Raw genomic sequence first — 14862 nt, forward strand, 5'->3', positions numbered from 1 at the left:
GAGCCTGTGTCAAGGAATTCCTGCATGCTCTTTGTAAAAGTACTCACTCAGAACTGCAGCTATACTCTGATGATATATCCCTGGAGCATGAGGAAGACTGGGATGATCAATAGTGGATGGCATGAGACCATACAGAAGCAATCAGAGCCTGGCAAAAAGACAACTGAGGCCCTTGAGATTCCGGGAAACTGATCACATTTTTACCCTTTTAACTTATTTCTAGCTTCCTTTCCTTTGGAAGAAAAGTCACTGTTTGGCCACACCTGAACTTTTTACCAGACCGCACTACAAAACACATTTTGCATATAGTTTATTAATTGAAAAGTCTTTTGACTTTGATTTTCATTAGTATGCAAATTTCATCCATCAAGGCAGGTGTCAACTTTTCCACAACTTTTGTTCTTAAAGAGGTGCATCAGATACTAAGAAGCTAAGTGATTTATTACCTGATAGCCAAGCTAATATTGCTCAAGTCAAAGCACCTGTGTTCAAATCTTATCTTTGACACTACTTGTAATACTTTGTCACTTCATCTCTCTGGGTATCAGTTTCCTTGTCTGCAAAAGAAAGGGTTTGGACTAGAGAGACTCTAAAGACTCTCCCATTCTTAGTCTATGGGTTAAATCAGAAGCCAGATTTGCATCCAGGTCTTCCTGATCCCATGACTGTCTCTCTATCCACTGTGCTATTCTGGCTATCTCACTTTGATAGTATGATAGTAACATGAATGGTTTTATTCAACCATAAATTTTGTTGCCGCTTTATTTATTATGTATCATGTTGTATTATATTATATTACATATGTATGTTATATATAATATAATAAATAATGTCATAATATTATATGTATTTTCTTTATATGGTGAGCTTTGTCAAGGAGATCAGGATGCTGTAAGTGAAGTGAATACCCATTATCTTTAGCATCCCAATCTACTTGATAACACCAAGATGATGTTAAACATATTACTATAAGCATTACATATATTGATCTTTTGATTCCGCTTTTCCCTTCTGCATTACTCCATACAAGTTTTCACATTTGAGAAAGGGTAGAGGGTCATCTAAGGGAAAAACATAACCCAGACCTGGTGATTAAAAACTGAGTTGTACATAGGAAGAAATCCTGAGAGCTCAGATGAACAACCCACCCAAGAGAGATGCCCCATTCATGAGGAGCTGTGTGAGAACTCTACAAAGAAAAAAGATATCCAGCCCCTCCAGTACCAGAAGTTGTAAGCTGCCTTTCCCTTATGTGTATTCTACATATATGCTTCAATAACACTTTAAGTCAACTTTCCCTGAGGATAATATACTTAATTTGTAGAAAAGTATAATCTGGAGAGGGAGAATAATGTATAACTATTGTTCTTGCTATACTATCTGAGTAGATGCCTTTGCTAAGAGTTAATTAAGGTATTTATTTTTGATTGATCATAAATGGGAAGCACACCAGTGAGAGCTTAAAAGTTACAGTAATAGGATTACCACTGGCACTTGAGAAAATTGTCATTCTCTGGATAACCAATCTATGAGTAAGTACACGTTTGAGGAGTAACCAGAGAAGGGGCTACATTTACAAACTATATAATTTATCCTTTTTAGTTGAGAGGACCTCAGACCACAGGTACACTAGTGCCCTAACATTTCCACCTTCTACTAAATGCTGCTGCATACTCCCTGATGAAAGGCTCCTTGGGGCCAAGCCAGGCATCTTCCATCTGCCCCAAAACAACCACTTTCATTTGTACCAACACAAGACATCTTGCTGCCAGCTCATTTCCCAACTGGGCATTACAAAGAAGAGCGAATCTCCCTTGTTTCTCATCTCTTGCCACAACAGTTTTTTATTAGTAGAAAAGTGGTGCTCTCCACTCAATAATGCACATGCTAACACCTGGTCATACCCTTCAGATCCCAGGGACTCCGGGGATCATCATTCAAACTCTACTTCACACCCCTTTTCGCCAGATTCTTTATTACCATTACCCCCAACTCTCCTATTCCAAAGCTTCATCTTAACTTCCACCAGCCCTTTCACTGTACTCTATAAAATGCCTGTTCCATATGAAAATATCTTCATCTTAAATATATTTTTCTTCCATTCCTTTTATCTACTAACTTACTAAATGTTGTCTTTCTTCTAATGACATAGATTCCCTGGCCACCCTTTCCAACACTGGTTTCATTTTTACTCATCTCCTTTGGCTCACTGGTCAAGACGAGAGTTGTAGCCCCCCTTGCTTGTAATCTCTATTGCTACCTCCTTCATCACTCAGTAACCTCTCTTTTTTTGAGGTTTATTTTATTCATGTCTACTACCCAATCAAAAACCTGATAGCTTCTGTTTTCAGATCTGGTAATTCCCTAACTTCCCTTCCTTCCTCAAAAAGTTTGATAACTGGCTTGCACTTTTTCTTTTTACTCCAATGTTTGCCTTCATACTAGTGGTCTTCAACATACAGATTAATTCTCCATCAAATATTATAACCATTCAGTTCCTTAATCTGCTCACCTCCTATGAACTACTCTTCCACCCCACTTCATCATACACCCAAAATGGTCTTTGATGTTTCCATCATGCCACATCCATGTTCAAGAATTCTGAAATTTCTTTATCCAACCATAATCTATTGGTTTTTCATCGTTCCCTCTGACTTTCCTTATCAAACCCTATACTTTCTTCACTCTATAAGCTTCAATAACTGGAATCCTCAATTCTCTCTCCTAGACCATTTCCTCTGTACTAACTACCCTCTCCACTTATCCCTATCTTTATTCCTTGGTAAACGAATTCAGTTTTCACAGGCCCCTCTTCTTGCATCTCTAGCTCCCTTATCTCATTGCTGAATATTCTCAGCCACGTCACTGCCTTGGATCATTGCCATTATTTATTGTCTCTGAGTCTACACCTGTGCTGCTGAAAAAAGGAGGAGAAAAATCACACAATCATTTTGGCTTGGTTCACTTACAAATTTATGTTATACAACTTCAAATGGGCCCTCATTGCTGCTAGCAATTCTACTATACCTTTCTTATCAATTCACTATTCCATTTTCCACAATGGCTCTTCCAAACTTCTTAATTCTTCCTCAAACCTCCAATGGCTTCCCCTCTCCACCTCCCATCTCTTTTTTCCTTTTAGATGCTAATTTTATTTTTTAAATAGCATTTTGTTTTTCCAATTACATAGCTTTCAACATTCATTTTTGTACAATTTTTAGTTCCAAATTTTCTTTTCTTTCTCTCTCTCTTACTTCCCCCATCAAGACAGCAATAAATCTGATATAGGTTATACATTTTCAATCATTTTAAACATATTTCCATATTAGTCATGTTGTGAAAGAAAATAGAACAAAAGGGAAAAAAACCACAAAAAAGAAAAAGCAAACATGAAAAAAGATGAAAATAGTATTCTTTGATTTGCATTCAGTCTCCATAGTTCTATGTCTTTGGATGCGGATGACATCTCATCCCAAGTCCATTGGAATTGTCTTGGATCAATGTATTGCTCAGAAGAACTAAGTATTTTAGTTGATCATTGTAAAGGGCTGAAACTCTGAGTTGATGCACTGGGGTTTGACAACTGAGCACTTAAGGCTGATTACCGATTGGACTCTATTAGCATATGCTTGGAAAATGGCTCTTCCCACTATTCTGTGTTGGTTCGATCTTTTGGTGTATACAGAGAATTGTGGGAGGAATTAAGGGGTGGAGTAAGACAAGCCAGAGTCACTTTGGCAGTAGAGGAGGAGAAGGAAGGTCATGAAAATCCTGTGTCCATACTTTTCACTTCTACCCCTAAAACCAACAATAGAGACTAAGGTCTTTTGCTTTTCCTGACTCTGGCTGATTCTAAGGCATCCATGGTGCTAACTCAGTCTTCACATTTGGTGCCCAATGTGTGGACCAAGGACCTTAATTTCACTGAAGAAGTCCCTGGTGACCAGGAAATAGGGTGAATATTTTAATAGACAAACAGGGAAATTACTTTCTTAAGGGCTAAACTAGCAATCTTTTTTAGCTGAAATGGGGCAGATATTAGGAAAAGATTCTCCCTCCTCCCCGGCCCCACCCCCACCCCCACCCCCACCTTGAGGGGGCGTTATAGAAAGCATACTTAAGTTGATCAAGGGACAAGGCTGAATTGTAACTTGGGAGCAGATTGCTGGACTCTTGGGTACATTAGAACAAACATCCCCTTGGTTCTTAAAGGAAGAAGATATAGGGGCAGATAATTGGAAACTAGTAGGAGATCAACTATGTGAATACTACAATGATAAAGATTCTGGTTCAATTTCCAAGGAAACATTCTATACATACAACATAATACAATTGGTCTTAAAGAATCCTGCAAATTATAGAAAAAAGAAAAGTTTTAAGAACAGCCAAATGAGGAAGTGTGAGGAAAAAGAGGAAGACAAAGGACAGATTAATGGCAATATAGCCAGAGGCATGAGGAGTTAAGTGAACCTGAAGGGCTGGTGAAGGGCATGGTGATTTTTTGCTCTCACAGGGTAGCTTCAACCCAGCCTAAACTGGAACTGGTTCTCAACACATCCCCATCAAGTTCACCTTCTGGGATGGAGGGAATAGGAGTAGTGGGAGGGACAGTGATATCACCAGCACTTCCCCCACCAGCAATCACCCACTCCTATTACAAGACTGCAAAAGGCACTACTTAAAGCCACAGAAGAAGGGCAGGAGATAGCTGATTTGAAAATAGGAATGTATCCTGTGATTCAACAATTTAACTCTTTAAGTCAAGAAAGTAGAAGATACGCTCCTTTTGATATAGAAATCCTCAAAGACCTGAAAAAGGCTTGCACTCTTTATGGGGCTATATCAGCTTATGTTAAGATGTTATTACAGAATTTGGCCTATGAAGTCTTAAATCCTAGGAACTGGAAATCTATAGCAAGAACATTTTTAGAACCTGGACAAAACTTGTTGTGACTTTCTGAATATAGTGAGCTCTGTAGGATACAAGCCCAACAAAATAGTCATAGTGGAGTTAATCCTGCAGTCAACTATGACCAACTAACAGGTGTAGGTTCTTATGAAGATAGTTCAGTACAGATTAATTACTCCATAGCAGCATATGAGCAAATTGCTGCTGCTGCTATCAAAGCGTGGGCTTCTCTCCATAATAAAGATGACAAGGGTGGGACCTTCACAAAAATTGCACAAGGGTCAAATGAACCCTTTGCTGATTTTGTGTGACATTTGCAGATAGCTGTCATACAAACTAATGGTGAAAATGCAGTAACAGAAATTATGATAAGGCAACTTGCTAAAGAAAATGCTAATGAGGTTTGTAAACAAATTATACTAGGACTGCACAAGGATGCTCCTTTAGAGGAGATCATAAGACACTGTGCCAGAGTGGGCACAAATACCTTTTATAGCCAGGCTATGATGCAGACTTCCCAAGATCTGAACATAGGAAGAAAGGGTCCCTTTTGGCAAAGGACTTCCAGAGAGACTTGTCAATGCTTTCAATGTGGAAAAGTAGGGCATCTGAAAGCTCAATATTGGTATAGAGACAGAATGAGAAAACAGGGTGGGAGAACAAGACCCAATACCCCATATCCAAAATGCAACAGAAGCTTCCATTGGGCATCAGAACATATACTGATTCAGGGAAATGGGATGAGAGGCCCAAGGCAAAAAATACTTGGGACATGATGGCAGCCAATGCTACACCCAGAGAGTGCCTAGAAGTTCAGTACCCAGACATGACCAATTAGCCAGGAAGCAATTTAATGGGAGAAAGGGATTATACAATCAATCAGCCAGGAAGCAACCTGATGGGAGAAAGGGATTACAATTGGGGAGAATAGAGTTGTATGCAGCTGGGACAACTGAGATACCCCCTGGAGAGGTGAAATCTGTTCCTCTCCAGACTATGGATCCCTTGCCTCCAGGCACAGTAGGCTTGACCATTTCACCTCCTGAGTACTTACAAAACAGGGTTCATTCATACACTGATGTGAGAAACTGGGGAATGTGTAGATAACATCCCAGTCACTAATACAGGTAGACAATGTGTGACTTATCAACCAGGAGAAGTAGTAACATCAGGTTTACTGATACAGACTCCTAATAAGCAATCTGGTGATAGTCGCCCAGATTCTGACTCTAAGCAACAAAATCCAGGAATATACTGGACAGCAGCTGTGACAGCTGATTGACCTATGCTCATGATCTATATAAATGGCCTACCATTAGAAGAATTGGTAGACACTGGGGCAGATCATACAGTCATTAGAGGTGCCAACTGGCCCAGTCACTGGCTAAAAATTAAGGCAGACAATTACATATCTGGCATAGGGGGATCAATAGCAGCTGAAGTTAGTGCTACCCCTTTGAGATAGATATTTGAAGGTGAAACAGGAGTTTTTACTCCTTTTATAGTTGAAAAAAATCCCCATCAATCTGTGGGGAAGAGATATTTTACAACAATTAGTATTACAAATGAGCACTTCGGTTTTTTAGGCAGAGCTACTGTTGAAGGCCTGCCTACACTTTCACCTGTTCCTATCCAATGGAAAACTGATACACCAGTGTGGATAGAACAGTGGCCCCTAGGTAGCGATAAAATTCAGGCCTTATTAAATATAGTAAAAGAGCAATTTGACCAAGGACACCTACAATCTTCTCTAAGTCCTTGGAATTCCCCAGTATTTGTTGTAAGAAAGAAATCTGAAAAATGGAGGATGTTGACTGATTTAAGAAAGGTAAATGAACAGATGGAAACTATGGGAACTCTTTAGCCTGGACTTCCATCTCCTACTCAATTGCCTAGAGAATGGCCTCTTTGAGTTATAGACATTAAGGATTGTTTCTATTCTATCCTTCTAGATAAGGAGGATATGAAAAGATTTGCCTTTTCAGTGCCCAACGTTAACTCAGCTGAGCCTTATAAAAGATATGAATGGATAGTTTTGCCACAGGGAATGAAAAACAGCCTTACTATGTGTCAAATGTATGTTGCTGCTGCTTTTACTCCAGTAAAGAAAGCATTTTCAAAAGTGATGGATTACATTACATGGATGATATATTGGGATGTGCACCTGAGGAATAAATGTTAGAAGCATGTCTACAAAAGACCATAGAAACACTAAGATACTACAAATTGTACATAGCTCCAGAAAAAATTCAAAGACACACTCCTTTTCAATATTTAGGATATGAAGTATACCCTAAGGTGCTTACAGTACAAAAACTTTCCTTAAGAACAGAGAAGCTAAACACCTTAAATGACTTTCAGAAATTGATAGGAGATATCCAATGCATGTGTCCAGTGTTAGGCTTGACTACCTATCAATTGCAACCATTATATGACATTTTAAGGGGAGACAGTGCTTTAAACTCACCACGCCAACTTACAAAAGAAGCTCAAAAGGCTTTGACAGAAGTTGAACTGGCTTTATCCAATGTGGTTGAAAGAGTCACTCAAAAACTCTTGGAAATTTCAGTTTTTGCTACACAAGGGTCACCCACAGCAGTCCTTTATCAAGGAGACAGTGTGATAGAGTGGGTGAACCTCCCAGCACAACCAAGACAAAGCCTTACTCCTTACCCAATGCTTGTGGCTAGAATTTTATTAAAGGCCATTAAGTGTGTAGTACAATTATCTGGGACAAGACCTGATAAGATATACACCTTTTATACTAATGCACAAATTAATGTGTGCTGTGAGACCATCCCAGAGTGGCAAATTTTATTGGCCACAGCTCCAAATTTTACACATGGGTTTCCATTAAAGATAACCAGACTATTACATAATGGATTCTTGAAGAAAAGGTTTCGAAAGTTCCTCTTAAAGGACCAATTATCTTTATAGATGCATCCAAACATAATATTTGTGCTGTATACTCTCGTGACTTAACTATAAAGAGAGTAGTCAGAACTCCTTTTCAGTCCACTCAGCAGAATAAATTGTATGCAATCATGCTAGCTCTTACTTATTACCCAGGAGACATAAATATAATATCTGATTCAGCCTATTCAGTAGGTGTGGTACAAAGAATTGCCACAGCCCAAATAAAATTTGTAGCCTCTAATATATATCAGCTCTTTAAGGAACTTCAAGAGCAAGTGAGAAAGCATCCAGGTAAAATTTCTATCTTGCATGTCCACTCTCATAGTGGTAATTTTGATGGTAATTCAGAGGCGGATAGCCTTCTAACCATGTTGGCCAATACTCCTTTATTCCAAGAAGCCCAGGCATCTCATAAATATCATCAGGCTGCTCAAGCTTTACGTTTACAATTTGGAATAACAAGAGAGGAAGCTAGGAGCATAGTAAAAGCCTGTACGGCTTGTCTTCCTTTCCATCCTCCTACATTCTCTCAAGGGAAAAACCCTCATGGTTTGAGACCCAATGAAATTTGGCAAATGGATGTGACCCATTATAAATCTTTCGGTCGTCTATCTTTTATCCATGTTGTAGTAGACACCTTTTTAGGATTCGCTTTTGCGATTCCAGCAGCAAAAGAGACAGCCTGAGTGGTCACTGAATTCCTTATACAAGCATTTGCCATTATGGCTATGCCACAAGCAATAAAAACAGACAATGGTCCTGCATATACTTCTAAACATTTTGCACACTTTTGTGCATAGTATAAGACTTTACACACTACTGGTATACCCTTTAATACTCAAGGACAGGCAATAGTAGAAAGGAGAAACAGAGACATTAAAATGCTCCTCCAAAAACAAAAGAAAGGGGGAGCCACAGGTAACCCTAGAGAACTTCTAAATCTAACCCTTTATACTATTAACTTCTTGATTTTTGACAAAGATGCACTAGCTCCGGCAGACAGGTTTTATAACTCACTGGAGGGCAGTGTCCACTGTGAGCAGCTCCACTATCTTTAGATATTCGCCAGGTGATGTAGAGAGACCCAGAAAGTGGTGAATGGAAGGGACCAGATAGGTTAGCTACTTGGGGGAGAGGGTTTGCTTGTATCTCTACAGATGGAGAAAGAATCAGATGGATTCCAACGAGCCGTATTTGCCTTGTCCATAGGAGAGAGATGGAGCAGACCCTTGAAACGAAGGAGAAGAACCAAGAAACATTGGGTGGTTCCATTGCTGACTGTGCCCACCACTGAAAGAGCCTGGCAGTTATGGCATTTGAGTCATGGACATCAAAAATTGTTGGACTTCAAAACCCTCAGGAATCATTGGAATCCCTGAGACATGAAAAGATTGTTGTAGCATTTCAAAACCCTCAGGAATCATTGGATTCTCTGAGACATGATACAACTGTTGTTGGACTTGAATACCTCCCATATTGATGGGTTTGTGCACACCTGTTTCTATAAGACCCTTCAGCCCAGAAACCCACTAGCAATATCTAGTTTGACTCCCCACTTCCCTTTGGTGCTTTTCATCTCCCTTCCTGAGAAATCAGGGAGAGCATGATCACCTCCTTTTTGGTGTTTTCACCTCTTTTCCTGAGAAGTCAGGGAGGATATGATCCCCTCCCTTTTGTTTATCTCCCTGAGAAGTCAGGGATGGCGTGATCACCTGTGTTCTAAAACAAAAGAAAGTGGGAGATGTAAAGGGCTGAAACTCTGAGTTGATGCACTGGGATCAGACAACAAAGCACTTAAAGCTAATTACCGATTGGACAATACTCTATTAGCATATGCTTGGAAAATGGCCCTTCCCACTATTCTGTGTTGGTTCAATCTTTTGGTATATACAGAGAATTGTGGGAAGGATTAGGGGGTGAAGTAAGACAAGCCAGAGTCACTTTGGCAGTAGAGGAAGAGAAGGAAGGTAGTGAAGATCCTGTGTCCATACCTTTCACTTCTACCCCTAAAGACCAACAATAGAGACCAAGGACTTTTGCTTATCCTGACTCTGGCTGATTCTAAGGCATTCAGGGTGCTAACTTGGTCTTCACAGATCATCATATAATCTTGCTGTTATTGTGTTCTCCTGATTCTGCTTGCTTCACTCAGCAGCAGTTCATATCTTTTCAGACTTTTCTGAAATCAGTCTATTCATCATTTCTTATAGAACAATAACATCCAATTACATCCATATACTATAATTTATTTAGCCATTTCTCAATCTACTCAATTTTCAATTTTTTGCTTCCACAAAAAAACACCTCCAATAAGAACCTTGTCTTACATATGGGGAAAAAAATTAAAGCCATTTATTTTGAACTCTCTCTTTTCTCTGCCATTTCTCATCTCCTATCACTCAGGTGCGTTCTGTCTCTATCTCTTCCTTCATCCTTGTTTCATATGATAAACTGGCCTTAATCCTTTCTAAAGATTGTACTCTTTAACCTCTATTCTTTCAAGCAATCCCATTCTGTCCTGTCTTCACCAACAAACTATCCCCTCTGTTATCTGACTATCACTTATTTTTAATCTCTCCTACTCTACTGGCTCATTTCTTGCTGTCTACAAATGTACTTATGTCTCCCTTATCCTGAAAAAAACTTTACTTGATCTTTCCATTCCAGGTAAGTAATTTACTCATCTCTTCTCCTTTTTTTGTAACTAAACTCTTCACATCTACAATAAGCACCTCCACTTTCTCTTCTCTTACTTCTTATTAACCCTTTACAATCTGATTTCTGAACTTACCATTCCACCAAAACTGCTCCCTCTAAAGTTACTAATGCTCTCTTAGTTGCCAAACCCAGTGGTCTTTTCTCATTCCTTCTTTTCTCTTCCTCAATACTCTTATCTTTCTGGGTTTTTGAGACATTACTCACTCCTAGTTTTTCTCCAACTTCTCTGACCACTCCTATCTTCTGTCCTCTTCTAGATCATGGATTCTAACTTTGGTGTCCCTCAGGGTTCTATCATGGACCTTTTTTGCTTCTCTCTATGTGCTACTTTACTTCTCAATCCTATCAGCTCCCATGGATTTAATTATTATCTCTGTGTGGATTGTTCTCAAGTCTACTGTTCCTGCTCTCTCTTTCTGCTAATTTCCAATCTTGAATCTCCAACTGTTTTTTATGCATTTTTAAACTAGTTATCTGCTAGACAACGTAAACTCAAAAAATAAAATTCACTGTCTTCTCCCTTAAACATTTCCCCCTTCCTACTTTACTATGACTATAGAAAATAACAGCATCCTCCCAGATCCTAAAGCATGCAGGATTCTTCACTATCTCTCCCTACTCATATCTAAACTGTTGCCAAAACCTCTATTCAATATATTAATGCAACCATTTCTCTGACACTGCCACCACTCCATGCAGACCCCCATGATCTCATGGTTAGACCACTGCAATAGCCTGCTGGTGGGTAAGTCTGCCTCAAGTTTTTCCCTCCTTTAATCCATTTCCATCCAGCCATTAAAGTGATTTTTCCTAAAATGCCGGTCTGATTGTATCAACTCTTACCCACATCCCTCCAGGAACAAATACAAAATGTTCTGTTTGAAATTAAAATCCTTCATACCCTTGCTACTTCCTACTCTTCCAATATTCTTATACCTTATTTCCCAACATCTACTCTTTGATCTAGAACAGCTAGGTAGTGCAGTGGAAGTCTTGAAGTCAGAAAGACTGAGTTCATATGTGTCCTCAGACACTTATTAGCTGTGTGATTCTGAGCAAATCACTTAACCTTATTTGCCCCAGTTTCCTCATCTATAAAAGGAGCTGGAGAAGGAAAGGTATCACTTTAGTATCTCTGCCACAAAAACCGTAAATGGAAACATGAAGAGTTGGATAAAACCAATCGACTAACTGATAACAGATTTTTGACTTGGTAACACTGGCCTCCTGGCTTTTCCATGAACAAGACACTCCATCTCTCAGCTCTCCCTATGTCTGGCATGCTCTCTCTTTCTCTGACTACTCACTTCTTTGGCTTCCTTTAAGGCCCAACTAAAATCCCACTTTCTACAAGAAGCTTTCCTAACCATCTTAATTCCAGTGCCTTCCTTCTTTTCATCATTTCCTATTTATACTGTGTATATCTGAGTGCATGTTGTCTCCCCCATGAAATTGTAGTTTACTTGAGGCCAATACTTAGTATTGTATCTAGTACAAATTGCTTATTGATTAATTGATTGATTATCCATTTTCCAATTGTTGGTCACACAATTTGCTTCCAATATTATCCTAATTGATATGGATATTTTAATTTTCCCAGCCTTCTTTTTCAGGGGCCCCTCCTCATCAATAAGATGGGGAAAGCTACGAGCCAGCACTGTGCTGGATTTTTTTCTTGTCTCCCACACCTGTGACCTATCTGCTTGTCATGTTGACATTTTCTCTGTTGGTCTGGGTCTGTTTGGAGTGTTCTGTATAATTGTCTTTAAATATAAATTCAGAGAAGGCAGGGACTATGACAACTTTATTGACTATGCAGGTCCATATTCAATTAATTAGGGAATCCAGTTGTAGTAACTATAAAATGGACACATTTTATCTAACTTCTTTTCCCTTTTGTTCCTTTGTCCTAGATTCCTTCACCACAGCTACTGATCACTGACTCTCTCTCCCAACCCAAACATGTTGATTATTGTTCCTCTTAGTCATAGTCTTGCCCCTGTCATGTGGCTTACTAAGTCATAGCAGGTTTGAAGGAGCAGCAGGACTGGTATGATGGGATTTTCATCCTATGTAAATATTGACTAGGTCAAATTCTGTTCTTCTAGATCTTTTAGAACTAATTTTGATAACAACTCATCCATTTTCACTCTGTTCCACCTTTCTTTATTCTTTTTTTTTTTAAGTTTTATTGATGCCTTTCATTTTAAAATCAGAGGCATTTTACCTGTCCTTCCAGAAGGAACTCTTCTTTGTGATAAAGAAAAATAGTAAAGTAAAACATCTGAATCGGAGACCATGTATGGCAATTTTATAAAATATCCTCCCCCACATCCTTATTATAAGAGAGATATATGCTTTATTGTCACTTCTCCTGGTCCTTCACTTTGATTTTTTCCCATTACTCAGAATCTACCTTCTTTTTTGCTATAATAGACATTGTTGTCTATTTATATACTACTTTGCATGAGGTCATGCAAAATTTCTTACTTTTCTCTTAATTCTTTGTCCTAATTTCTTATTGCATAATGTTATTCTGTTACATCCATACATTCGTTACAAGTTATTTTCCAGTTATTCTCCAAATTGTGGGTGCCCACTTTGTTTCCAATTCTTTGCTACTATAGTGCAACTATGCATCTTTTGGTATATTCTGGATCTTAACTTTTGCCTTTAATTTTCTTGAGGCATATGTCTAGGAGGGAGATTGCTAGGTTAAATTGGATGAGCAGTTTGTTCACTTTTATTATACAATTCCAAACTGAAATCAAGAAAAATTCCACAGCTCTATTAACTGTGAATCAGTATGCTGACATCTTTATATCTTCCCTCAGCCCTTACTGTTTTTATCTTTTTTCTTCTTTGCCAATTTGCATTATGAAAACTGAGTTGTTTTAATTTGCATTAATAAGACTATTAGTTATTGCACATATTTTTCTCATTTGTAATTTGGAACTCATTTTAAAAACTATTTATAGCCTTTGTCCTCTCACCCATGTGGAAATGGCCCCTAGTTTTATATATTTGTATGATGTATTATGGATAATATTCTGTGACATTTATGTGTTAGTCCCATATTGGTTATTTTTGTTTAAAAATTTTCTTACTTCTCCACTACTTTTCTAGTTCCAGATCCACTGATTTTATTTATTCAAAATTTTTTTAGTTTTATATTCTCAAAACATATCCATTTTATTTTTCACGAGCACCTCTGTTACTTGTTTGCCTAAGAGTTTTTACTCTTGCTGTAATTTATCTTGTTCTCTTCTGATTGTTTTTTATTATATGACCTTTTATATTCAGGATGTGTATCAATATTGGGTATGCTATGATATGCATGTGCAAGCTTGTGCAAGCTTGTGTTCTAAACTTAATTTCTGTCAAATGACTTTCTATTCCTCTCCCCTTCCCAGAAATTATAGTAAAAAAAAAAACACAGATCTTCCTAGGAATTTACATTCTTGGATTTACCAAATATAATTTTAAAAATTGCTGCTGTCTTTTGCTTACCTATTTCCAATTATTTATTTATCTAGTTAAAAACCATTATCAAATAATTTTGGTGACTACTGCTTTATAATATAATTGGAGGTTGGGTAATGCTATGTTCCTTTCCTTTGTTTCTTCTTTGTTTCCATTGACATTCTAGATCTTTTGTTCTAAATGAATTCTAATTTTTTTTGGATCTAAAAATAAATATCAGCTCACTAACTTGATTGGTATAGCACTAATGGCTTAATTAGTATTGTCATTCTGAACTCAGGTCTTCCTGACTTAGTTTTCTCAGTTTTCTCACCTGCAGAATGATCTGGAAAAGGAAATGGCAAACCACTCCAGTATCTTTGCCTCCAAATGGGGTCATGAAGAATCAGACACCACTGAAAATGGCTGAACAAATTGTCATTGTAATTACATTGACAAAGCCCATTCATAAGCAGTGAGTCTAAATGCTAGCTATTATCTCTCCCCAATTATTTAAGTCTCCCATTATTTCCATAAAAAGTATTTTGAGTTTGTATGTATAGGAATCTTGTATGCTTCTTGATAGATTATTTTCCTGACATTTTGTGTCCTTTGCCTTATCTACTTTGTTATTGTGTTATAGAAATGAAGATGTTTTGTTTCGTGGGTTTATTTTGTGTACTACCATCTTGCTGGAGTTACTAATCATCTCAATTAGGCTTCTTCACTGATTCTATGGGATTTTCTAAGCACACTATCATGTCATCTGCAAACAGAGATAGTTTTGTCTCCTTTTTGCTGATGTTTATACTTTGTTCTCTAGTCTTATTGCTATAGCTAGTTTTTCTAGATTATTT

General features: G+C 38.0%; 1 protein-coding gene across 1 annotated transcript in view; it reads right to left on the reverse strand.

Moving 5' to 3' along the window:
• The window catches only part of TTC9 (tetratricopeptide repeat domain 9), a 63446-nt gene that overhangs the window by 13832 nt on the left and 34752 nt on the right, over positions 1–14862 (reverse strand). The window lies entirely within an intron of this gene.

This window comes from Antechinus flavipes, chromosome 2, assembly GCF_016432865.1.
Source record: "Antechinus flavipes isolate AdamAnt ecotype Samford, QLD, Australia chromosome 2, AdamAnt_v2, whole genome shotgun sequence".
Lineage (NCBI taxonomy): Eukaryota > Metazoa > Chordata > Mammalia > Dasyuromorphia > Dasyuridae > Antechinus > Antechinus flavipes.